Source organism: Haliaeetus albicilla, chromosome 20 (assembly GCF_947461875.1).
Source record: "Haliaeetus albicilla chromosome 20, bHalAlb1.1, whole genome shotgun sequence".
In the NCBI taxonomy this organism is placed as follows: Eukaryota; Metazoa; Chordata; class Aves; order Accipitriformes; family Accipitridae; genus Haliaeetus; species Haliaeetus albicilla.
Genome location: NC_091502.1, coordinates 14,835,423 through 14,860,526, shown reverse-complemented (window position 1 = coordinate 14,860,526; position 25,104 = coordinate 14,835,423). Strand labels below are relative to the sequence as shown.

Below are 25,104 nucleotides of genomic sequence, written 5' to 3'. Positions count from 1 at the left end.
TCAGTTTACTTAGACACTGGGATGTTTATGGGTATTAGACGGTCTCCTTCTCCAGACATGCATGGATTAGAGAAGCCAGTACATGAACTTTATGGCTTCAAACTGTAGGATAGGTGCAGATCCAGAGGCCAGATCAGGCATCTGAAAATCTCATCCCATGTCTCTGGCTCTAGAAGAGTATATGGTATATACACTTCCAGATCAAACTATGGTCAGCCATGCATCCGTTCAGCAGGAGCATTTGTGCTTCACAGCACATAACCTCTTTTTGGCCTAAGAAAAGCTGGTTGTATTATCCTTGCTGTGAATATGATGGCATTAGTAGTCATACTGGTCAGCAGCATACTCTGTGTGTGTGTGTGTGTGTGTGTGTGTGTTCAGGACTTAGTGTATTGGGATCTTGGTCTGCAGCTTCTAGGAAATAAAAATAATTCTTAAGTATTTGTTGGTGTAATAGATAACAATACTTTAGCTGTTAGCTACATGTAACAAAGATATTAGCAAATAGGGTAAAAACCCCAATAATTCTCTTTTGTCTTTCAGATAATTAAAACAACTCTTGTTGCTTCACAATTGAGATATCCTGAGCTGCCAAAAATGATAGCAGTGGATTCAGCATTAGTGAGGATTAGAAAAAAAAAAGTATTTTTAATATAAGCCAATAAAAGTAATCTATTAAAAAAGTTCTGATTTTTTTAAATAACATCTAGTTCTCTTTTACTAGAATGAGTTGGTGCCAGAACTTGAAAGTGCTATTGGTGACTAATAAACTTAAATAATAATATTGTCCCTGGTTATCATATATTTTTGAAAGATGCGTCATGTTTACATACAATCAATGCTTGCATGACTGTGCTGGAATATTAGTATAAAAGCAATTTTGGTCGTATCACAATAACCTGAGAAAACATACAGTCTAAATATTTCCTGGCTTTGTTTCTCTTCCCCACTTCAACCTGTCTGGTTGTAGGTTGAGGAAGAAAGAAAGAAAGAAAGAAATCACTGGGTATGTAAGACTGATTCTTCTTTTAAGTAGTTAGATATTGTGGTTGGGGTTTTTTTATTTTGTTCACTGAACTGAAAATCAGTTAAAATGAGATTATTAAAATGCAGTTATGTATGTGTGCAGTAAACATTCAGCTTTGTAGGATACAATTTTACATTGAAAAAATTATTGAAGAAAACATCTGTTCTTAACACTTGTTGTATTAGGACATATGTTATTAGTACATTGTATCAAGTAAGTTACTTGTAAAATCAATGTCAGTCACAGCATTGCACTTTACACTACATATTCAAAAAATTCACACTCTGGAAAGAAAATACATACACTATAAAATTTAGTTAATAAAGGCAACATTATAGTGCATCTGTTTCAAGCAGATGTATGTTTTTTATCATCAGCACAAAAAAGCAAACATCAACACAAATGACCATATCCATATGCTACTGACACTTATTTTTGTCACTTGTGTAACATAAATTACATTTAGCTAACTTAGCGTATTTTAAAAACAAATGCATTTCTGTTCATATAAGTTTTTCTTGGTGTTCTTTGTTTCGCCTCCCACTAATAGGAGTTCATTGTTCTCAAGTGGCAACAGAATTGGAAAAATATAGTAAGCTTTCAAAAATTGTGCATTCCTGCAGAAAGTTACATTTCTGTGTTTCTTTTAGAAGCCTTGGTTTGCAGGATACCAGATACTGGCCAATCTTATATTCGTAGCCTGGACAGTCTGTCCACTTGCTGTGAGTCCTGTCTGTAGTGAGTTTGATCAGACTGTAAATTAGGTTCTACAGTTTTGTGCTGATTAAAGTATTCCCTTGTGTGGGACTCATGATTTAGTAAAACAAGGATTGAGGAAAATATGCCAATAATTTCTGCTATCAGTAACATTTCCAAAGTACCAACTACATCAAAAAATAACGTCAGAAGTTGCTGATAGCAATATTTCCCCCATTCTCTGCCTCTGTTTTTCTTCATTTGGCCTTGGATATTGTCATAGAGTCTGTTTCTGTAGGGTTTTGTACATATGCCGGTTTAAGAGTATGAACACAAGTGTGGCTTGCCTAAGGAGCTTGCAAGATCCCCATTGCTGGAGGTTTTTAAGAACAGTTTAGATAAACTAATGATAGAAAGTGTACAACTATAGTTTATTGTACTGTGAAATAAACAATTTTTTCAGCTACCTGCCAGCCCTATTTTTCTCTAGTCCTGTGATTTTATGATTTGTAGATTATTAATGGCAACAAAGTTGTGGGCATACAGAAAATCCATGCAGTTCTCATAAACTTCAGCATCCAGGGCCTGACTTTTCCTTCCTTTGCTCAAGTGGAACGGAGATTCCATGGCTTCCTTGGGTCACTGCTTTCAGCATTTAACTATCTGTATAATTATACATATTTTCCTAATATCAAACCTAATCTTCTCTATTAAGCTCATTCATTCTTGTCCTGTCCCTAGTGAACATGGAAAATAGTTGCTCACCAATGAAGTCCTCTTTATATTAGCATAAGACAAAATAATAAAATATAATGACTAACAAAGTCCACCTGATGCCCTCAGAGACCCTGCCCGTAATGCCTTGCTTGCAGCAAAAGTCAGGTAAGGTAGCAGTCTGAAGATTTCATATATCTGGAGAAATACTGCTGGCGCTAACCAGGGGCTGATACTACTGTAGTGATTGCTTTGAATGGAATTAGTCATCTTTGAGGGTGGGGGTTTTTTGCAATTTGCTTTTGCTCCCACAGAACTCATGCTAATAAGATACAGGTATAAGTCTTATATATAGATATATCAAAAATATATGCAATAATTTCCAGCTTGCTAAAACTTACCTGTTTATTATTATCATGTCTTTATGTATATTGGCAGTTTTAGTCAAATAGGGAAGGAGTGCATATTTTCAAAATATATTCACCTCTTAAAAATCTCTACAAGATTTTGTAAGATGTATGTAAAAATCCTGTTCAGGCACTCAAGTCAATGTAGAATTTTCACCCATACATCAATTGTTAATCTTTGCTGAAAATGTAAGCAACATTTTCTTACAGTATTTGCTCACCCCAGGTAAAATGGAGAATTCTTTTTCATTGTCCTTTTCTTGACAGTGTTTTATAAGTTGGAAAACTGTCTTTTTGTCTCCTTGAACCTTTTCTTTAAAAAAAAAAAATCAGTTTCTTCAAGCTTTTCTGCTAGACACATTTTCTAAGCTTTTTTTTTAACCTGCTTGTTTTTCTCTGCCCTTCTTTCCATTTTTTTACACCTTTATTAAAGTGTGGTGTCCCCACAATCTAAAATAGTCCTAAATCTGGGGCCTCACAAGAGTCAAGTAGAAATTGCATTATTATCTCTTTGCCTTATTATATAATAAGTAATATAAGTAATTTCTGTTAAGACAAACCGGACTGAATTGCTTTTTTTCTGTAACTGTGGGGCATTACTGACATATTCAATTTATGATCCATCACAACTCCCACATCTTTTTGTATCGTATCACAGCTAACCAGTTACTCTTCACTTTGTATCTGTGCATTTTTTTCTCCTTTCTAGCAGCGGTACTTTGCATTTTTCTTTACCGAATTTTGTCTTCCTGTTTTTAAACCATTTCTGCAATTTATCAAAATCATGTTGAAATCCTATCCTGTCCTACAGAGTGCTTATAAACTCTTACACCTCATATAATCTACAAATACTTTTAGTGTACTTTAATCATTGTAGTCAATATTTTTTTAAAAAGATTCCTATAACAGACAGCTAATATAGTTTCTCAATAAAACATGGATAATAATTCTTTGAAAACAGCAGCCTTTGAAGGCAAGTAATTTTTACAGGTCTCAGAAAGGGACTGACACTGAATAAAACAATATCTGGTGTTATCAAAACTCTCTATATAAATCTTTCACGAGGATTTTATAATATCATACTTCCAGATTTCATCTGATTTCTAGTTATATCAGCTCAGCATGAGAGGTATAATGTCACATCATCCCCCTGTCAAAGTCAGGAGTTTTTTCACTTTCTAGAGCATTTACTACTCGGTGCTGTTGAAGGAAAGATATTAAGCTTGATGACTCTTCTATCTGATCCAGTACTCCAAAATCTATATTCCTAGCTGCAGTGAGAAAACAGAGCACCTCTGAGTGAGAGCACAGCCTGAAAAAGCTGGCAATATAGTGCTGTAAGATTATAGAGACCTAGCCATGTACAAATCCTGCTTGATATCAAATAAATTTTTAGGGAATGTTGGGTTTTTTCGGGGAGAGAGGTTATTTTGCTTGTAAATGGAGCAGAGCTGATGGGTGTATCATCAAGGGATAAAGATGGAATACTGAGATGCTTTTTGCTGGAGTTACTTTTCAGAGAAGAACTGGTCTTCAAAGCTTTTAGAGTTTTTGCTATTGCAGAATCTAGATGGTTTTGGAAGGCAAAAAAGTAAAGCATACCAGCAGTACATTAATGCATGTGCGCGTTGCAATAGTGTCAAGGAAGTCATGTCGCAGAGGGAGAGAAAGTCTCAAAAACACAGGCAACACAACCACTCAAATTAATTCCTGCAGGGCATTGATGTAACTGGGAATTCAAGAAGGAGCTCTTTCCTTTCTCTTCTCAAGCAAATTTTCAATTTTTCAACTGCTAGTTTGCTCCTTTTGACCTCATTTAAGCTGTTGCAGGTAAAACCTGTCCCCACCTCCCTGGCCTCGTGGAAGGCACATCAAACAGCGGAAGAGGAATTTGTTTTCAAGCTGCAGAAATATACTGCTAAATAATGTACAAATCACCTCTACCACTGTGTTTCCTTTGCTGTTTTTTTTTTTTGTGGAAGAAAGGTGAGGGAAAGGTGGAAATTAATTCCTTCTCAGCCCTTTGCCCCTTGAAAAGGAGCCCTGTTGGCAAAACTGGAACTGGTATCCTCAATTCAGATATACTATAGATGGCAGAAAGACTTGGACTAGGAAGCACAGACTTCACTAAGGAAGCTAAAACATGACCCCACTGTAAAGAAAAAGAAACAGTGCAGAAAAGATCTTTTTTTTCTTTGTTGAGTTACTTCTGTTTTGATTGAGATCGCCCAGTTTACCCATCAAGCTGCTGCAGTATTTTCCTTAAACTTAAGAACCAGGAATTACTAATAATACAGTCAGTTAAGGAGAAATGTGAATGTAATTTACCAATGTTTCAAACTAACAAAATGCTATGTGATGGTGCTGGTTAGGTCACCAGACCTGAGTCATTAATTCCTGAGGAGAGTCAGGGTATATTATCCGGGACTTAGTGTTTCACAACATAGTCATGCAGTTTCTGTATTGGAGCTGGCTCATGGTGAGCACAAGATGCAAGCAGAGCAATGGTACCTTAGTATAGACTTACTGTAACTCGTTCCAGGTTGGGCACTGAAATAACCTTCTTCCGTTAAACTCTTCTCATCACTATAACCATCAGCAGTTGCAAATCACCCTACTGAAGTTTTCTGCACTATTTTTTTCTATAAGATGAGGAATAGTGACCTGGCATTAATGGAGATGAATGACACTCTATTGGCAAAAGTAACCTGTAAAAATTATCTGTAAATAGATAGACACAAGCAGTCTGTATAAAGTGATCTTGGGAAAAGTGACAAAATCAGTGTAACAGAAACTATCTGTACAAACACTTCACAGTCATCCACAGCAGTAACTGCATGCATTGTACATGCTGTCGAGCAAATTTTTCCAGAATGGACATACATTGATGATTAAAATGTGTATTGAAGACTGAGCAGGAGAAAAGTTGTTTGTACACTTTTCCTTTGCTTACCAATTAAGTAACACATATTTTAAAATACTTGTCATGAGCAATTTTTTTTTTTAATCACAGCAGGGATCAAGAACCAAAACAAGTGCATTTCTTTTTTTCCCCAAAGTTCCAATATTTCCGTCACATGCTGTGCATGCATATCTGTGATTCTGTTGCCCTCAGGCTTGAAATCTGTAGTTAAATGATTACTAGTTTTTAATTTAAAAGAAATTGCCTAAAACATTTTGGATCTTCAGAAGTGTTTGAGATTTTGCATATAGGTAAATTATGCTGAAATTCTTATAAATGTTTTTCGTATTCTTTCCACTCTCCTTATTGCCCATTCTTCAATCCTTGCTATTTTTAATCCACTCACTGTAGTAAGCTCATGCACATTTGGGCAGCCTGTGCCTGGCATTCTGATGGGAAGCATGCTTAGACCTCCACTGAACCAGTTAAAGAACAGGCCACCCTGGTGTGAGTAATAATTTGTTCCAGGACATGCATGTAGTTCAAATTGTCCTGAAAATCCTTTTTAAACCAGGCATAGTTGTTTAGTTCTGGCTAGGTAATTTTTTTGTCAGTATCAAGACATTCTACTGCAGTACTTTTCTCTTGTTGCAGTATTAAAAGAGTCAAGTGATTGCAGTGACCATGACAAGACACAATAGCAGTTGGCTCATTTATTACGAAACAGTTGTCCTATATGAATCAATCTACGTTTGTTAGTGCATTGTAGTAAAGATAAAGTATTCCCATTCTCAGAGGATGAGCCTTATATTAATTTCTTCCATGGATTTAAAACAAAGAAATGTTTAAAACTTTTAGATAAACATGACTACTTTGTTCACATTGGAAAGATGTATATTCTCTCCAAATGTGAAAGTGTATTTGTTATTACTGGAGTCAGGGCAATAAATGGTTATAATAATGATGTTGCCAAGAGAAGTTACATTCAGTTTCTTTTTCTTTCTTTTTTTTTCATTCCTTACAGTTCTGTGCATACAATCATAAGTCATTTGGATGATGTATTGTTGAATCTCATTGAAATAAGTGGCTACCACTGTAGAATGTTTCGAAATCGAAAATATATGAGAACTGTTATAAGGGGGAAGGCATGGAGGAAGACAGCATGCTCTAAACAAAAACTAGCTTTTAGGAATTTAATAAATTTTACTCTATTCAGTCCCTTCTATTATTCTGTGTTGGATGTGAGCACATGAGATCCCTCAAAAGAGGTTGGCTCATTTGCTTTGTGTCTGCAAGCAAAGCTTTTCTTGAATTTGGAGAACTGAATTTAAGGTAACAAGGAGTCTACTCTTGGTAAAGCTGTAGTCAAAAAATCATCAAAGTCATTATATGAATAAGGAGTGGGGTAGAGAGTAATGGAGGAATGGAGATGAAAATGAGGAAGAGAATACTGTCTTTCACAAAAAGAGTTGGCCTTAGAAGACAAGAGTGAACATGATGGTAGTGTATTATGGACTGAAAGAAAGATGAGAGGTTTTGTTTTCCTATCTCATTACATATGAACATGACAATATTTTCAATTAAATTACAGCCCTCAGAGTCGCTGGAGGTTGCTCGGTAAATTGGTGGGGGTTTTAATCATTTGTGAAACATGTAAGACTGTGAAAGACACTGTTATTCAGTATCACTGAGACCACAAGTTGAAGACAATTCAAAAGAGAAGTGAGTAATTGTACAGATATAAAAATATCTAACAGAATTATCATAATTATCACAACTTTGGAAGGTGTATTAAGTTTTGTATTTCAAAGTTTAAGGCAATCTCTTACAGAGATCAAGAAGATAACCACTGAGGAACAGACTATCATAGTCTGATTATTTTTCTTATGCTCCTTCCTGCAGCTAATGTCACATATTAGTTAATGGAATTTGCCAAATTGTGAATCTGGAGATTTGTTTTCCTGTGAAACTAATAATAATATTTGCACTTGTCTGTTTTCTCATCTGAGAACCTCACAAAGCTTTGGAATGTACAGCATTCCTGAGTGTTACTGAGTGCACCTAAGCTACAGATCACTTCCACACCTATCTATAATAAGAATTATATTAATACCTGTTGAGGCTTCAATTTGTGCATGCAAAAAGAGGAAATTAGAACCTAAGTATTGAGTGGGTTGAAGCAAAGTTTCTAAACTACAGTAATGAATGAATTGTTTTTCTGGTTATATCGCTCTCTTCAGTCCCCTTAAGTAAAGCAAATGGCCTGTGGTGTGTTCTATAGACACATAATTGTTGGCATACACAGACCTTGTGCATCTGGCACAATGGTGTTTGACTTTGGCCTTATTTTGCTTCAGAATACAAAACCTGCTTCAATTTGCAATGTATCACATCAGGATATTTGAGGAATGTTCAGCTTATTTTGTCTAAAGAGTTCATTCATTTATTTTAAACTGAGGGTGCAAAAATTACTGATCCAACTGTTAACTGTGTTTGCACCTAGGTAGATGACTGACATGCAGTAGCATATTTAAGTGTATTTAGTGTATTTTGAGATGGATTTACTTGAATGGAATAATCACATACTTTTCATTATCACTTAGCTTTTAAATTGTGCATCAAATTTTGCTTAAATTCACCATGCCCTAAGCATTATAAATTCTGATTCCAATCATAGCTTGAAGGCATTGAGAACTTTCTTTTTTCTTTCGAAGGACTTGAAGGGCAAATGCAGCAAAGTAATGTCACTCAGGCATGAAAATGTTTTTCCTGATTACTAAAGCTCCACCTCAGTGTAAGAGAGAGCTTATGGCTGACCAGGCAGACCTATATTGTTTCTGTCACGTAAAAGATCAGAATTTGGATTTGGCATTCATTTTCTTCAGTGAATATTGAGAGGAAATTAATTATTTTTGATTCCTTAAGGCCAAAGTTGCTTTTTAGCAGCTTCTTAGACCAGTGCTTGAAATGCCAGTAATATGAAATTCAGGGAGGAATACCAAGGCTTTGGAATCTTTCCAGAGGTACAGGCGACATACTGAAATTATACTCAAATTAAAGAGCCCAGAAGTGAAAGGAAAGCAGAAACCAGGGATTTATGTCCCCTCATCTTAGACATGTACAGTGTAGACATCAATGTCTGAGCCAAGCAGACATTGCTAATCAGATTCCCTTTATAGTCAAGGGAGAGAAAAAGCTGCTTTTATAGCTGAATGCATTTGATGGAATTTGATGTCTTCTTTAGGATGATATAATTCCCACCTAAGAAGTGTCTTTTTCTCTTCCATGACTACAGAAGGATACAAAAATGACTAACTTAGATGCAGACATGTAGATAGCTATGTTTCATTAAGTAAATGCCACTTTGAAACACTGCAAACAATGGCAAGAACAAATTACTTTGCAAGTATACTTATGACTTTTTTTAATAACAGTCCAATGCTGTTGGAAATGCACAATGACAATGTTAAGGAACATCTGTAAATTGTAATTAAAAACAAAAATTGAGGGAGGTTATTTCTCTAAACCACTGCTTTGCTTTTAAAGAAGAAAAATTAAAAAAAAAGAACTTACTAGTTAACTGCTATGCCATTTCTTACCGACTGCTTTAAAAAATGCCCAGAGATCAAAGGGCCTGCTTGCATTCATCAACATAACAATGTTCTGATGTGTAAAAGGAAGGAACAGCTCAGATGAGCCACAAAGAACAAATGAGCAGTATTATCAAAAGCTCGTCAGCAGTAGGTAAACCTGAAGGAGCTAGTTTGCAGCCTGAAAAGAAAGGAGCACAAATCTTTCAAAGCAGTCAGACAAAAAGCTGTGAAATTCCATCCAGGCTTATATATGTATAATCATAAAGTGACTTTCATGAACTCCATTCAGTGGTAATAGCAGTAATAAGCACGTCTGTGTAATTCAGCCAATGTAATAATAATTATATTTATAGACTTTTTTTAAAATTACAATATAAATACTCTATATTATCACAGTTCTTGTCATGTTGGTCCCTCTTCTTGTGCAAGAGCTCCATGCCTTCAATCAGCCTCATTGCTCTTCTCTGTATACCTCTCTTCTGTAAGAAGGTTTTATGGCTACTTCAGGTAACCAAATGAGTCTGCAGCATCGATTCATATGGAGGCATTAACATATGCTCCAGACTGCTCATTATCTTATTTATTTCCAAACATCTTATTTAAGTGTCTTTTATTATTACTCTTTATAATTTGCAGAGACATCTTAACTGCCTTTTCTGAAATGATGTTGAGATCAATTTCTTCAGTTAAACATTTAGTCTGAAACATTTAGTTTGCCTATTTGCCAGTTTTGTGGAGATGTGTAATCTTTACCAGTCCTCCCAAAATCTAAGTAGTGTTGTCTCATTGTAAATTTTTGCTTCTTAGCTCTTTTTTAAGATAATATAAACAAGATAAATTAATATACTCTTCCTGAGACTTTAAGATGTGTACTGTTGACCTTTATCATAGGGAAAAACTGTTGTTCAATTGCAAACTTTGACGTTTTGCTCTGAGACAGCCTTTAATCCATGACAATACTGCCCTATCTCCCAAGCTTAATTAGCTCATTTAGGACTCTCTCAGAAAAGATCTTGACAAAGACCTCTTGAAAGTATTTCATTGTTCTTCACTTTCCATTTACACACAAAGAAAGGTAGCACTGAAATAAGACACTGTAACAGAGAAGGAAATAGAATAAATGTGTCAAATTCAAGGTTAAATACATAGTCAGTAGGTATCATCCTTGCCTTGGAGTTTCCAGCTCTGGAGACTGAATTTATGTTGATTGTTTTTACTCCCAATTGATAGTATTTTTTAATTTTAAAGTTGCAAATCAATCCAAGTAGATATCAATTGTTATGAAAAACTTTGACACTAGGATATAAAACTGTGGTGGAATCCGTACACTTTATTTACCAAAGTGGCATTTTTATTTTTTTTTTTACTTTTACTTTTTTTTTTCCAATTTTAGTTTCAAAAAATAATATTGGAGTATTCAGACTTGTTGAGATAACCTGGTTCAATATTTTTTAATAAAATGTTTTAAATTTTCTTTTTCTTCATGATACATGTTGATAAACCTGTACCTATATCAGTATATATAAAATCAGAATTCTGTTTGATCAGAATAATATTTTAGTACTTTCTTTCGGAAAGACTTTTTGAAATAAGGAAGATTCTTCTTAACTGAAATATACCAAGACTTTGAAATCATGAAATACTTCTGTATTTTTCTGCTGTATTTTGCAGTGCTTGAAAGCAGCGTAAAGTTCTTTTCGGTTAGCTGACTGACTTGAAAATATCCTAAAATCTGTTTACTGGGAAAGATGCACAGAAAAACCTTACTGGTGGTGCCATATGGAATAATTACAGTGACAACCCTCAAAGGGGTAAAGCACTAGGATCTGTTTTGTACAGTCAGAGCAGTAAATTAATACCCCAAGGATTAACTCGCCAAAGTCTGAAGTAATCAGTAGCGCAATAATTGTATCATAGACACTGAATTTTATCCAGCTAAGCTGTCACTGTCCTTCTGCTGTACTGGATTGGTAATGGGAACGCTATCTGCTAAGGAGGAGCTGGGACAGGTCTAGCATTTGACCGTATTCCAAGTGACCATGCTAGCACAGGTAACTGATCATGATATCAACATAGCATCTCGTATATTTATTTATTGTTTTGTACCAGTCTTGATATGGTCATGTTGATGAAAAGCCTCACAAGCCTGTGAGTGCTTAATAATAGGTAATGACAAAATGAGCCTGTCTGTCACATAATAGTTTTCTATATAAACACTGGCATTTTTTAGCTATTCATTCAGTGTTTCGTGGTAATTTCAGGCAATGTTTCCAGTGAGTCTGAGGAAAGTAACATGACTTTGATTACCCTGTATATGTTAACACTTTGTAGTAAAGCATTGTAGCATATGGCTATGTAAATTCTCACTTTTGCAGTGAGCAACATGTGTTGAAACATTTAAAGAAGGACAATGTTCTGCATTGCTAAATTCGCAACTAAAAAGAAGTTTGTTTTGGTGAGTGTGGCTAGTTCTTTTATATTTTTATTATTAATAATAGGAGTGATCTTTTTAGAGTTGTAGAATGATCTTAATTACAGCTGAGAATGTTTTTAGTTAAGTAGATAGCTTTTTGAAATTTAATATGCTCTATAAAGAGATATGCTTTAACAGGATATTTGACTGCAATTTTTGAAAGACTGGGTATCAGAGGCTATTTTAGTATGAAACTGAACTTTCTGTATGCCAACAGAAATTTGCAGAATATATGGCATGTATAAATAAACAGCCAAGCTAGAGAGCCTGTACTCTTCAAATGATTCAGATGATTCACTTTCTTTAAGTACTAAATGCACATTCTTGTGCTGTGTACTGAAGCGGTTGCAATAAACACTGTATTTACTTTTGCATTAGCTAAGCTTCACTGTTTTGAAATAAAGCTATTTTTTGCCTATAGAGATCTTAATTTTGGTAATATGTTAAGTGCAGTGAGATGAATACAGACACTCTGTCTGCTTTGTGATAAAGCTAAATTAATACCCAAAGGATTAACCTTCAGCACAGAGTGTACTGATTATTATTTTAGAAATTGCTATTAAATGTTCTTTAAAACATGGTTCCACCAAACAGGTTGCTGGGGGTGGGGGAGAGTGGGGCAGGGACAAAAACATTTCCAGCCCAACATGAATAAAATACTGATTTAGACTCAGCATCTTTTTACCTCTGCCATATCTGCTTTAACAATTTCAATGAAGTGCTGGGGTTCTTCTGTTTTGTTTGTTGTTTTTTTCCTCATTTCCTGAAAGGACTTAGTTACTATCCCATAACTTTTATATTCTTCTTCATCACTGCTATGTTAACAAAAGCAGAACTCAAATTCTGGTGCCAAATGTACACCAACAAAGTGCCATTCTGAAAAGCACCTCTTCTACCATAAAGAATTACAAGTGTTTCAAAATGATCCTCAGTTCACCTAAGTCATTTCTGCTTTGTGAATTGCTATAGGAGGTGTTGGCTTCTTCTGTGGCTATGAGCCCACTGAAGTCAATGAGATGACATTGGATCAACTCCCTTGGTATGTTTAAGCAAGAAAGGACTAATGGATCTGAGTAGTTTTCCTTGTAAACATACGGCATGCTACCTGAAGATGGTTAATAAATCACTAAGACCTCATTATTTGTAAAAAATCTTGAGCAAATCACACAAGAACCTCATGAACTGTGCTGCAGACCATTCTAGAAAGGCTTTTCTGATCCAACATTGACAAACAGTGGCTTAAAATGTATAAAAACCGTGGTTTTAGTGGCAGATGAGTAACTGAACTTAAAAAAAAAAAAAGGAAAAAAAAGTCCAACCACCTTTAGACTTACAGAGAAAATATCACAATCATATGCCTTCAAATGTACTGCTTATCATGTATAGAAAAATAACTAAATGTTGCATTCTCATTATCTAACAGAGGGAATATTGCTAGATTTTTCATTCATTAGTGAAAAAGGTAAAGATTACTTTATTTCCATCCAGGACTATTTTTACTGACGGCCTGTATACAGATTTGAAACACCTATTTGAAGTCCTGTTATATACTAACTGACTCATATCAAGTATTTCACTTCCAGGTGAATGTATGATAAATTCAGGAAGTAAATGAAGTGTATTTCCACATAGAAGTTATTCAAAATACTTTGTCTATTATACTGAATCATAGAAGTCTAAGAAATGCAATCTGTTTGCTGTAAGACTTTGTCATACTAATGTGTATTTGTCTTAGGCTTGTGGTCACAAATAAGTCTGATGTAATTTCACCCTCCTACTTTGGCTTAATGCATTTCCCATTGTAAAAAAATCTCACTGTACTTTAAACTGATTGTGTACTTTGATAATCATGGCCTAAATTTAAGGTAGCCTATCTTTTGGGTTGGTCTGTACATTTTATTTAAGTGTTTGTCTGGAATAATTTGTGTCGTCTCATATACTCAAATCCAGGACTGTTTTTGAGCTATAATTCCTGTTCTTTGAAAATGTTTGAAATTCAGAAGAAGCATATATCCAGTTCTTGATTAAATTTCTCTACAAGGAAAATGTACTTTCAAAATTTGAATAGGTTCTCTACATGTATTTCAGTACTTTACATGATATAATGAGCATTTTTCTCTCTCTTTTCAGAATATCTTAGTTGTACTAAGACTTATTGTGGAATCATTGCAGTCAGAGATATTTGGTTCTAATGCTGTAAAACGTCATATAAATTCTGATTATTCACGTGGCAAACAAACATGATTTTCACTTAATTTATTAAAATCATGCTGACTTCGGCACTTCTGGCAGAGAACCCAGTGCCCAGCCCCTGTGGGGACTGCCAGCCTGTGCCAGCCGTGGTGCTGCTGGTGGCACTGCTCTTTGCTCTCTGGTTGCCCGCCCAAAGTGACTACGCATGCACTGACTAGATAAGTTTGCACTGACTTTCCGTGGAAGTAATTTAAAAATGCGTCTCAAAGGCAGTACATGCAGAAGACTTTGCACAGTTCAAAGAAAGCATGTCATTGTTTTCTTTACTGGCTCAATTCCAGAGTGCCTTATGAAATACAGGCAAATTATGAGAATTAAAAATGGAAAGGAAATTATTTAATGAGGCTTACAATGCTCTACACATATGTAATGTTTTGTGGGTTTTTTTTCCTAAAGTACAGAATTAAAGTAGGGATTATCTTTCTTTTTTTTCCCTTTTCTCCTGAGAACAATTTAAAAAAAGGGAAAAAATCCACATACTGTACAAGAAGATCTCCAGAATTATGTTTTGTATCTCAGCGGTAGGATAAATATCATGTAACAGTACCTAAACATTTGAGAAAAACCTTGTGTTACTTTTATTGTGCAGTAGATTTTCTATACAACACATGTAAATTGATAGCAACCATGAACACAGTACCTTGGGGCTAAATTAATTTATATAATATGCACCCTCCTTTCTCATGTACACTTTTTGTGAGCATTGCTGAGTATATACAAAGCATGAACATGTAGTAGCTTTGTAGTTACTCCATTTTTCAAAATGTAGTCTGCTATGTAGCTGAAAATTGTCCAAATGCAAATAGAGACACTTTAATGACAATAAATCATGAAACCTCATATTTCTCCCTTACCCTTCAGTTGACTGGAAATGGCTTTAGCTCAGTGTGTTCCTTACTGTTTACATAGAGATTCTCTAAAGTGGTCCAGATTTCTTGGTAATCACTGTCATAAGTAAATATATAGACCTTCCCACAGAAAAACAGAACGCACAAGCACGGATTTGCCAGGGTGGTGATGGAGACACAGACAGAGAACTGATCTGCCTTCACTACTGTGAATGTAATTTGCTTTTTTGTTTGTTTTCAAAGTTACCTCACCTGATACATATCCATATTTACATGACAATTTGTGTTTAACTGACACCCATCTCAGTTTGAGTTTATAAAAAAACAAAAACCTTAATTGAAAAGAAAAAAAGAGAATGATAAGAAATGTTATCACAGAGGATGGACACTTTTAAAAGAGGAAGAAAAGAAAGATAGGGATGAAAATATAGTGGAGGGTTAAAACCAGCAAGATGTCTATCTCATATAGCCTTGCTTAGCTTTATAGTTGCACTGGTACACACAAAATCACTACAAATCAATAACATTCCGAAAGAAACTAGGTGAGAAAATGGCACATAATATTGCTTCAAACTACTGTATCATACAAGTTTCTTTCTGTGTATTACCTCGAAACTACATGAAAGTTGAAAACTGCAATGCTCAAACATTAGGAATCTGAGCACAAAGGATCTTATAGGAAAAAAATAGCACTTTATCATATAATTAATGGCTATCATAATGCTTAGGGATCCTATAAATCCCTTGGATAAGAATAGTATTCAAGAAGTATTCTTCACACATTTCCTTTCTCTGTAATTAGAAACTTAAATCTCTCTCTCTATACACACCCCTACTGCTAGCTGGCTGTTACAGTGCACCCAAAACCCCAGAACCTTACAGTTTAAAAGAACAGAGGAGTTTGTAACATAGAAAAATTGAAGACAGGTAAAACACTAAAGCTAGATTTGGTCCTTAGACGTGGAACAGGTGGAGTATGCAGAAAGCTCTCTGGAGAAGCTAGCTAATGATCAAGACTTGAACAAGAAAAGTTTCAGGTTGTAATTATGCCAATGAAAAATAACCCCAGAATTTCCTACTTGAAAGACTGTAGATTGCATTTCTTATGAAGTTTAAGTGAGACCACCCCATGCTGAAATGATTTGCAGCACCTGTTTTACAGGTGGCACATAGTTTTACAAAGTGTAAATGAATTATAACTTACACATTTGGCTTTCAGCTGTAAGTTGTTGAGAGCTTTTAAAGCTATTCTAAAAGTTTTCTTGAAGAATCATGTCATTTGAAGTAATTAAGGCACCTAGAAACTACGGATGAGGTAATTTTTTTTTGCCCTGCCACTTGGTGCAGTGGATAAAAATAAAAGTACTTCAGCACTGCAGTCACAGAAATGCCTAGAGTATCATGTAGATACACTTGAGCTTGTTCTGAAGTGACTATTTCAGGTATGATAGCCACCCCCAAGGCTGCAAGGACTGCAGCCTAAGCTATAAAACCCCCTTTGGGCAAATTTGCCCATCATCGGCTCTGTCACTTCAGGACTGCTGTACCCCAATGCAATGCAAAAGGAGAGGCTGATGCTGAATCGGAATGCTCTCGCAAGTCTCGTAACCATCAATGTGCTCCTCTTAGTGCTCATTCCTCTCCTGGACCTCACAACCCTGTAGCGCTGAGAGTTGCTGAGCTGAATTCCGCAGGACACACACAATTTCCCAGAAGCTAGAACAACAGAATTTTGAATGTTTTGTAGATGTTTCCATGCAGGTATTTCCAAATTATCAAGCAGGTATGTCTGTACTCATTTGGTTTTCAGAAACTCAGCTAGATGGCTTCTGTTTAAGAGCCTTAATATTTCCAAGAGACAAAAGATCTGATCATGATCTCTACAGTAATTTTGTTTTCATTTATTAAAATTGGTAAGTGATGTTTTTTGATTTTTAATTTTTCCATAAAATCACAGTGGGTTGGGGGTTTTTTATGTTATATGGAAAATAAAATATTTTACAGATACCTTTCTTACTAAAATTTCTAGTTTTTCTAAGAGAAAATGCAAAACTTCTTCAATGGAAAAAGTATATGGAAGATCTAAAAAGACTGGAAACACTCTTTCTCATCAAAATAAGTCTTAAATCTGTGCTGTAGCATAATGACTACCTTCAGAGAAAATGGTCCAGGTGTAACTAATCACTGCTTTTGCTATTTTTCTGTGTGAGTTTGGACAACAGGGAAATATTCCAGAACTGCCTTCTAGTCTTCTGATTATCTTTGTATTGCACACACCATATCAGTGTCTCAGTAGTCAATCTATTATAGTTCCTGCAGCAAAAGAAAAAATTTAAATTTCTATGCCCAGTAAGCAAAAGCAAATAGGATGAGCTCACCAAAGCCTCTTTTGAGGTTTTCGATAAAAAAATCCCCACTCTAGCAGGATGCTTAACAATCAAAGTTTTTCAGGTTATCTGTATTTTGAAGCTACTGTAACAGTATACTCTACAGCTCTTGTGGAATATCTGAAATACCCTGGATAATGTTCCCAGCCTTTACAGCAGACCGTACATGCCTTTAAAAGCTAATGTCAGGGGCTATGCTTTAGAATGTCTATTATTATCTCACTTTGTCAATATAAGCTGTTAATAACAAATGCTTTCTTGGAAAATAAACAGTACCCCATACTTCCCTCCATGGTGCAACTCCACTTATTACCACAATCTTTCCTGATTTACACAAATGTAACGTAGGAAAGCATTACATCCTGTAGTAAATAAAGAGAAGGTGAAGGACAGCTCTGATTCCTGGAGCAGCATATTGAGGTTTGAGAATGCAAAGGTGGTAAAGAACTGCTGGAAGAACAGCAGCATTTTTACCTCACAAATGAATATATAATCTCCATGAAATATGAAGCTGAAACTAATTTCGAGATGGCAGACTGGTGCATAAAGCCTGAAAGCTGCAAACAAAATTTACTACCTGGCTAGCGCTAGTAATGGTACAGGCTCTACTAAAACTTTATGATATTCTTTTAAAGCTGAATAAAGTCATTTTACATTCTGCTTATTTATTAGCTATTTGCATCAGTACAATGGTGAGTAGTTCAGTAGTTTGAAGGAGAATAGTGTAGGTGAATCAATAATTCATGGCTCTGAATGATAGAGCTAATATAGCAACCTCCTGAAATGTCAGCATGCAGTGCGAAGCCTATTAGTAAAAGGTCCTCTTTTTCACAGAGAAGTTAAATAATTATTACTCAGAACAACAGAGTACAAATCTAAACATTTAGAGACAGTCAAGAATTCTTGAAAGGCTTTTCTGTTGGTACATCTTAGACAAATGTTTCCAATGCAGCAAATGTTTATCTTTATTCCAGACAATGAGGGGGTGAGCTGTGAATCATGATGTCGCTTGTTTGTGTTGGCATATGGAAACCAAGGATAGTTGCTGATCATGGATTCCCCATTTCCACTTGCATTGTTAACTAGAACTCAACAGGCTTCGTTATGATCTCATACGTTCTGCTTACCTGTGCCTAGGCATGACAAAGCAAAGTCAGTGCTCATGCCCATATACTAGGTGCAGTTTGAAAGAGCACATTTAATTTTGAAAGGATCATAAACCAGAATATTTGTATATATACAGCTATAGAAACTAAATATCAGGATTTAGATTTTTTTCAGGTGAAAGATGAAAGTAAGCTAGCAGTTGACTATAACTCTACCAAAAAATAATAATGGCAACATGCAGTGCTGGTATAAATAGACTTGCAAAATGGATAACAGCAATCATGTAGCAGTGGAAGAAACGCCAATCTAATCAAGGTCTCTCCCTTCATAGTCTCTCTGGAGTGTTCACATTACCAGTCATGAGACAGGGACAAATTTCTTCACGAGAAAAATTTATCATCTACTTTATGCTGTACCCTCAAAAATGTTGAAGTGTAAGTGCACTGTTTTGTTTCTCATGTTGGGTTTGCATTTATATTAAGCAAACAAGGCATCAGGTGCCTTTGCTTTGCTGTTCCTGCTATACATTTGTTGCAGTAGATCAAAATAAAGCCAATACCACTTCAAGTGAAGAAAAATGCAAATCACACTAAATGCTTAAATTTCTCACAAATAAGTTTAAATAGCAAATAGACTGTAACGTGCAACAGCTTCATATTCAAAAAGGTCAGATTCCCTGGTATGTTCAGCCTGATGAATCCATTTGTGAGGTTTATGGCTGCTTTGAGTCACCAAAGCAGTGCTTTGCAGCTAAAACACCTCAGTATCCCTGCCCTGCTGCATGGGAAGTGCTGCTTGTTGCACTCTTTTACTGTTTGCATCTAATCATAAACATTTTTTTCCGCGTAGCTTAAGCATCCATTTAGATCACAGCTGCTTTTAGCATGTTGAATACGTTCAGATACATAATTATTCCAGACTGAGTTTGGCTGAATGTGGTTCCTAAGTTTCTTGAGCAAATTTAATTAATATTTTTATCCTGATTTCATAGCTTTTCAGTTTAGAATCTGTTGTCTTGGTCTTGATTTTTTTTTTTTTCCCTAAACAAATGCAGCTACACTACCTTTGTGTAATGGCCTTATCTTGTCTCCTAAATGCTGTGGTAACCACTATAAAACATCTGGATCAGAAGCAATGGGGTGGAATTCTGCAGATACACAGCATAAGACAGTGTCAGGAGCACTTCCTAATAGATGTTTAAGCGGTAGGAACGCAAAAATTATGTAGGCAGAATAAGATACTTGATGTTACTTGAAACATAGCAATAGTTCTTTAAATTGCTATCCATTAACTCCCTGCAAAGTCTAAATCATAATTTAATTGATTTCTCATAAAGTACAAAAAATATTACTGTGTGAACCAAATGTCAGTTTCGTGAATTGGAGAAATCCAAGTAAATGGAAAATAAACAAGCATCAACTGAAAAAAGATCTTACATAATTTAAAATACATGTTTTGGTTAACTTTTCAGAATAATTTTATTTTTGCTCATGCAATACTCTGCAAATCCATCTAGATATGTTTGGAGAATATGGATACTTGGGTGCTCCTGCTGAAAATATGTTGCAGCATAATGTATAATACATTTACGTGTGATGTCTTCTCCATTGTTAATGATTTCTGAGTATTTGTCAATTACTGGAGTATTCTACCTCAAATCATAATATCCATCTCTTCTCGGTTCTTTTGGCTGAATTTAACAATTCCATGTTTAGTGCTAATTAAAGTTAAAGTTTTAGTTCTTCTACCAAAGAGTTCTGGGTTATTCCTAGCCTAATAAGTATAATGGCCAAGGCACATACTGCCACTAACACCTCTGACCTAACTCTCTTTCCTCCAGTATGGGGTAGACTATCAAGAATGGGCCTTGGGACTGGGTGTTATCTTGTAGAGTATTAATTCTCATGGGCCAAAATTGTTTCAGGATGATGCTCAGAAACAATAAGAATGCATGGGAATCAGTATATAAGTACGTAGCCTCACACTAATGTTTCTCTAATATACATATATATTCCTTGGGACTGCTTCCATGCCATTCTGAGGAGAGAAATTGTCACTATAAATACAGCCACTAGCTGGAAAATGGCTAGATAAACCAGCAGTGCCAGCTCTAATAATGTTTTTGCTAGGGGTGGGAGTTATGACTTTGGTATCCGTCCCTTCTGCCTCACTCAGCTTAATGCTGTGGAGTTGACCAAAGACCTCAAAGACCACCCTTGAAAAACGAAGTAGAGTAAACAGAAAAGGAATATACAGAATGTGTAACATCAGGAGATTTCCAGGATTTTTTGCTGGTCTCAGCCCTGAAGATCACTGAAAGTGTACTGGAGAGTAAATTCATCCTCTCAATGGCTTCCAAAGGCTGATGGGCTTTCTGAACTCTCTGTGAAGAGACAGACTCATGTTCAGGAAGCCATAAAAAGCATTCTAGTGAGTTTTCCATCTTGCTTTTGACAGTGATGGTATTGTCTGACACAATTAAAGACAGAAATTACATTAACATTTTGAGGACTTGAACACATTTTTAAATAGTATTATGTAAGAAATAGTATTCTGTCCTCTAGACATGTCTAAACTGGCAAGATCTTCTCAGGTGCTTGAGATGCCTCAGTTATCTCACCTAATTTTAGACTTCAAGAGTGTAGAAGTCTGACTTCATCTAGACTCTTTTTTTGGAGAGCTGAAGAAAGTGAGTGAGAGTAGCACTTCCAGGAGGCAAGTCATCTGAATTATTTTAGACTTTGAAATAATGATGTCATGTATCACTAGAGGTATATAACCTAAAGAAATATAAATCCCAGAAAATATATCAAGCATTTTGATTCATCATTGTACTTTACCTATACTGTGCTGATTATAAATACTCTCTCTCTGAAAGAAAGGAAAGGAAAGGAATAGACCTATTATGGAGGGGACTTTAGATTTTTTTTTTTATATTGGACCACTTATCTGTTTAGTCAAGAAATTTTACTACTGACTTGACCAGTAATAAATCTGAAATTAATATTGGTTTTCACTGAAAATCTCCAGAAGGTAGAAAATTTTATATTTTTCCAAATTTTCCTTAATGTGTTTAGAATTTTATCTGGTACAATAAAAATTATTCTCATTTATGATCAGAAAATTTCAATATTGTATTTGGTTTACTTTGAAATAAAATGAGGCAAAATGTATAGCTAGGTCAAAGACTTACACTTCTCTGTATCATACGGTTCATGGAACTGAAGTTTTTAATACATGACAGAAGATAATAATTCTTAGTAATTTAATACTTATGATGGTGATTTTTTTGTTTTTTTGCTTCCCATATTTTGAGTCTTATCATGTTTGGCTTCCCTATGATCTTAGAATTTGACTGGTTTATACATATTTTTACCCTGTGATATTAAGGATTTGCAGTCGTGGCTTTGGCAAAACTTGATTAAACGGATTGTATGTGAAAAAGAATGAGCCAAACCCCAATCTGACACTTCACAGTTAAACAGTTGATGACTGTTCCTCTGGTGCAGTGAATTATGGATTCCTCTGATTTCTAAACAGAATTTCTTCTAATTCATAAACAGAAACTATAATTAACAGTAGTTTTTCCTTGGGAAACAAAACCTCAGGAACACACTAATGATTTTGGTTTTGCTCAACACTGGCCTAATACACATATGACTTTTGCTCTAGAGGATCCTAACTTCCAAAATGAAAACATCACCAGAAGGCAACTTCCAGCTTAATTTTTTGGTTGCAGGAGATTTTCCCAAAAATGGTTGTGATGCACAATGTTTTGTGGCAAAGAGAATTAAGGAATTAATGGTTTTAGACATAGAAGTCTCTTAAAAAGTTATTCTGTGATTCACGAATAAAGATAGTCAATATGGTTCTAATGCTTTAGTGTAGCTGGTATTATTCAGTCTACAGTATGGGCCCAACAGATATTTTGCTTATGAAGCAAACCAAGCTTCTGATTTTAAGTAAGAGAGCAATATCTATTATGTAGTATTATCCACCAGTGTCACAAATCATTATAAAAAATGTAGTACCAACAGGAAACCTGAGGAATTTAAGACAGTTGCAGCTGCAAATGCTTCTGGGCTTTGTTTTGTTTTGTTTTCTTTAATGTTATTTATTTATTTAAAGTGTATATTACAGGAGAGCAACAGAAGAACAAAGTTTGGTTTTCTGTTTGTCCTGGAGTATAAGAATTCAACTTACAATTGCATACACTATCACATTTACATTACCTTAACAACATAGGCAGTGCCCAATTATAAGAGCAATTCCTATGTCAAACAAAACCAATGAAAATGTGAGCCAGGATTAGTTTGTCAGTAATTTTTTAAGACCTTGGCAAGTTTCTGACAATACGAGACCATTTAAAACAGTAATATAGACTGTGCCTTCTGAAACTGTAACTACACAGAGTTATTCATTCCTTGAACTGCAATAATATAGAAAAGAAGTTTTTATTCTTTGACAAAACCAACATTAATTAAAATATTGATTTTAAGAATGTTATCATTAATGGCAGATATGTATATATATTCATATATATGCACACAAATATATACATAGATTTATACATTATATTTATACAGCATATCTACATTTAGTAGAAGCCTGCATTAAACACAATAAAGCTGCATATAGGGTCTTATATTTTATTGTTGTTTTCAGCTATTTCACAGAGCAACAGTAGAGAACAGTTTTCATAGTATGAAAACAGTCTTAGCTGACTAAGACAGCAAAGAGAATTTTAGATTGACAGCATTTAATTATCTAAATTGAATTTTAGTCTAAAGGCATCATACAAGCTTTTATGACCTAGGAACTTTAAACAATGCTGTGTTTTTCTTACCTGGATGTGCTAATAAGTCTTAATGCATATATTGTTAAAGCAACTTCCATCCACTGAGGAGTTACATAAAAGGAACTAGTGTCATGGCTGTGTATTTTTTTACAAAAGTAAAATCTACTTGTTTCACAGTATTACAGAAATAATCATCATAATATGAAAATTACCTTCTTTTTGCTTTTTAGTGTGTTTTTCTCCATAAAGTCTTTATTAATGTGAGCCTTTAAATTCTAAGTTTGGCTCTATGAGGTACAAGATTTGAGTTCCTATCAGTATGTCGACTTGATATGGTCTAACAGCTTCTGCAAAATTTGTACTGAAAAAAAGCCACCCTGTGGCTCCCTACAGTGAAATCTGCCAGTTTTAATGACCAAGGTTAAGTATAAAAGATGTGTTGCAGTCTAGATAACAGAACTGTACCTTAAGCCTACTTCAGAAAATTAATTATTTGTGACCAAAAAGTTGTGTGTAAATGCCTCTGATGCAGGATGGCTATGTGTTCTATTAATCCACGCCAGCCACTGCTGGGAACTGGTCCTGAGTGGAATCACACAGAACAGCTGTTGCTTTTGTTGTTTTATAGCTATAGTTAGATGTGTAGTATAAACCCTGATTTAACCAGAATAAGGCAACACTGACCTAAGCTAGTAGCAGGCTTTAGAAGTAATGAAATTCATTTAACTGTATTAAAACCTCTCTGATTCAAAATCATATCCCTGTCTGCAATTTAATGATGTGACTTCTTTTCAGAGGTAGCAGCAGAAATCTGACAGGTGCAAACAAAAAATAGAGAAATTACAGAGTGCGATAGAGTACGGGAAGTGTAGGCGAACTCGTGTGCTCAGGCGTTGCGTATTTGCCACTTAGGTGTACACTGTGAACAGCACTCAGTTTTGGCATTAGCAAGTTCAGCTGTTCCTGTTCTACGCACATACATAATAGCATTTCCCACTGATTCAAATATTAGCAAAGAAAGAACAAGAAAATTCTAAATAATAGATATGTTTTAATATAATAATTGGTGACTTGGCCGATAAACCTGTGAATTATAATCCTGTCTATTCTCAGAAATACAGCATATATGCTTGTTATCCAGCTAATAAATCTCATGTTAGTAACTATAGTTATTCTAAAATTATGTCATCTGTTTGTAAGCCAATGCTTTCTCCAGCTCTCATTTTTGCCATTCCAAAAATGGGGTCGGAGGGGTCTGTGTAAAGCTGAACTGCACAACTGGCAAATATGGTACATAACATGTGTCACAGCCAGGTTTGTGACTTAAATGTAGTGCTGAGTGAGTATCCAGTGAGTAAAGTTATCTTTGAACTCACCCTGAGTCAGTTTTGTAGAGTAGTGTTTTCATATTCAGTATTGGAGCAAACAGAGACCTGTTCTAAACTGCATCCATCGCCAGTGTCCCCATGCTACAGCAAAGGCTTGCAAAGAATCGAGCTTTAGTAGGAAATCCTCATGACATTATCCACCCACTTTCTTTCAGAAGTGCCACCACCATTAACAGCAACGAGTGTGTGTGATGTCACCGGAGCTTATGACATGCTTTATGACATCAGAGAGATACACAAAGCAATCCTGCTTGTATTTATAGAGGCACTATCCACTAGTAAGGCATGGCAAAATAACTGTATTGTGTCGAGCACTAGACCATGTATTTTGCAATTCATTGCATCAGAAGGGCACTGTCTATGTCCTTAACAACTATGTATTTCAGTGCCTTGTACAGTATCTCAGTTAGAAATACCAGGTAACTGAAAGGTTCTCCTTTCATTTAAAGAAGTGGATGCTTTGGCTGATAGGCACAGTCAAAACTATGTTTTTTTCTATCAGTCACTGAGT

At 35.3% G+C, this 25,104-nt stretch overlaps 1 protein-coding gene across 5 annotated transcripts in view; it reads left to right on the top strand.

The window, feature by feature from the left end:
* Window positions 1-25,104, top strand: part of CNTN5 (contactin 5) — a 672,838-nt gene that overhangs the window by 97,833 nt on the left and 549,901 nt on the right. The window contains exon 1 of one of the 5 annotated variants that reach the window (XM_069808334.1): window positions 11,288-11,390. The exons of the other annotated variants lie outside the window; for them this stretch is intronic. The gene's annotated coding sequence lies outside the window, so the exon portion shown is untranslated. Of the gene's footprint in view, window positions 1-11,287; window positions 11,391-25,104 lie in introns of those variants that run through there. 5 annotated transcript variants of the gene reach the window in all.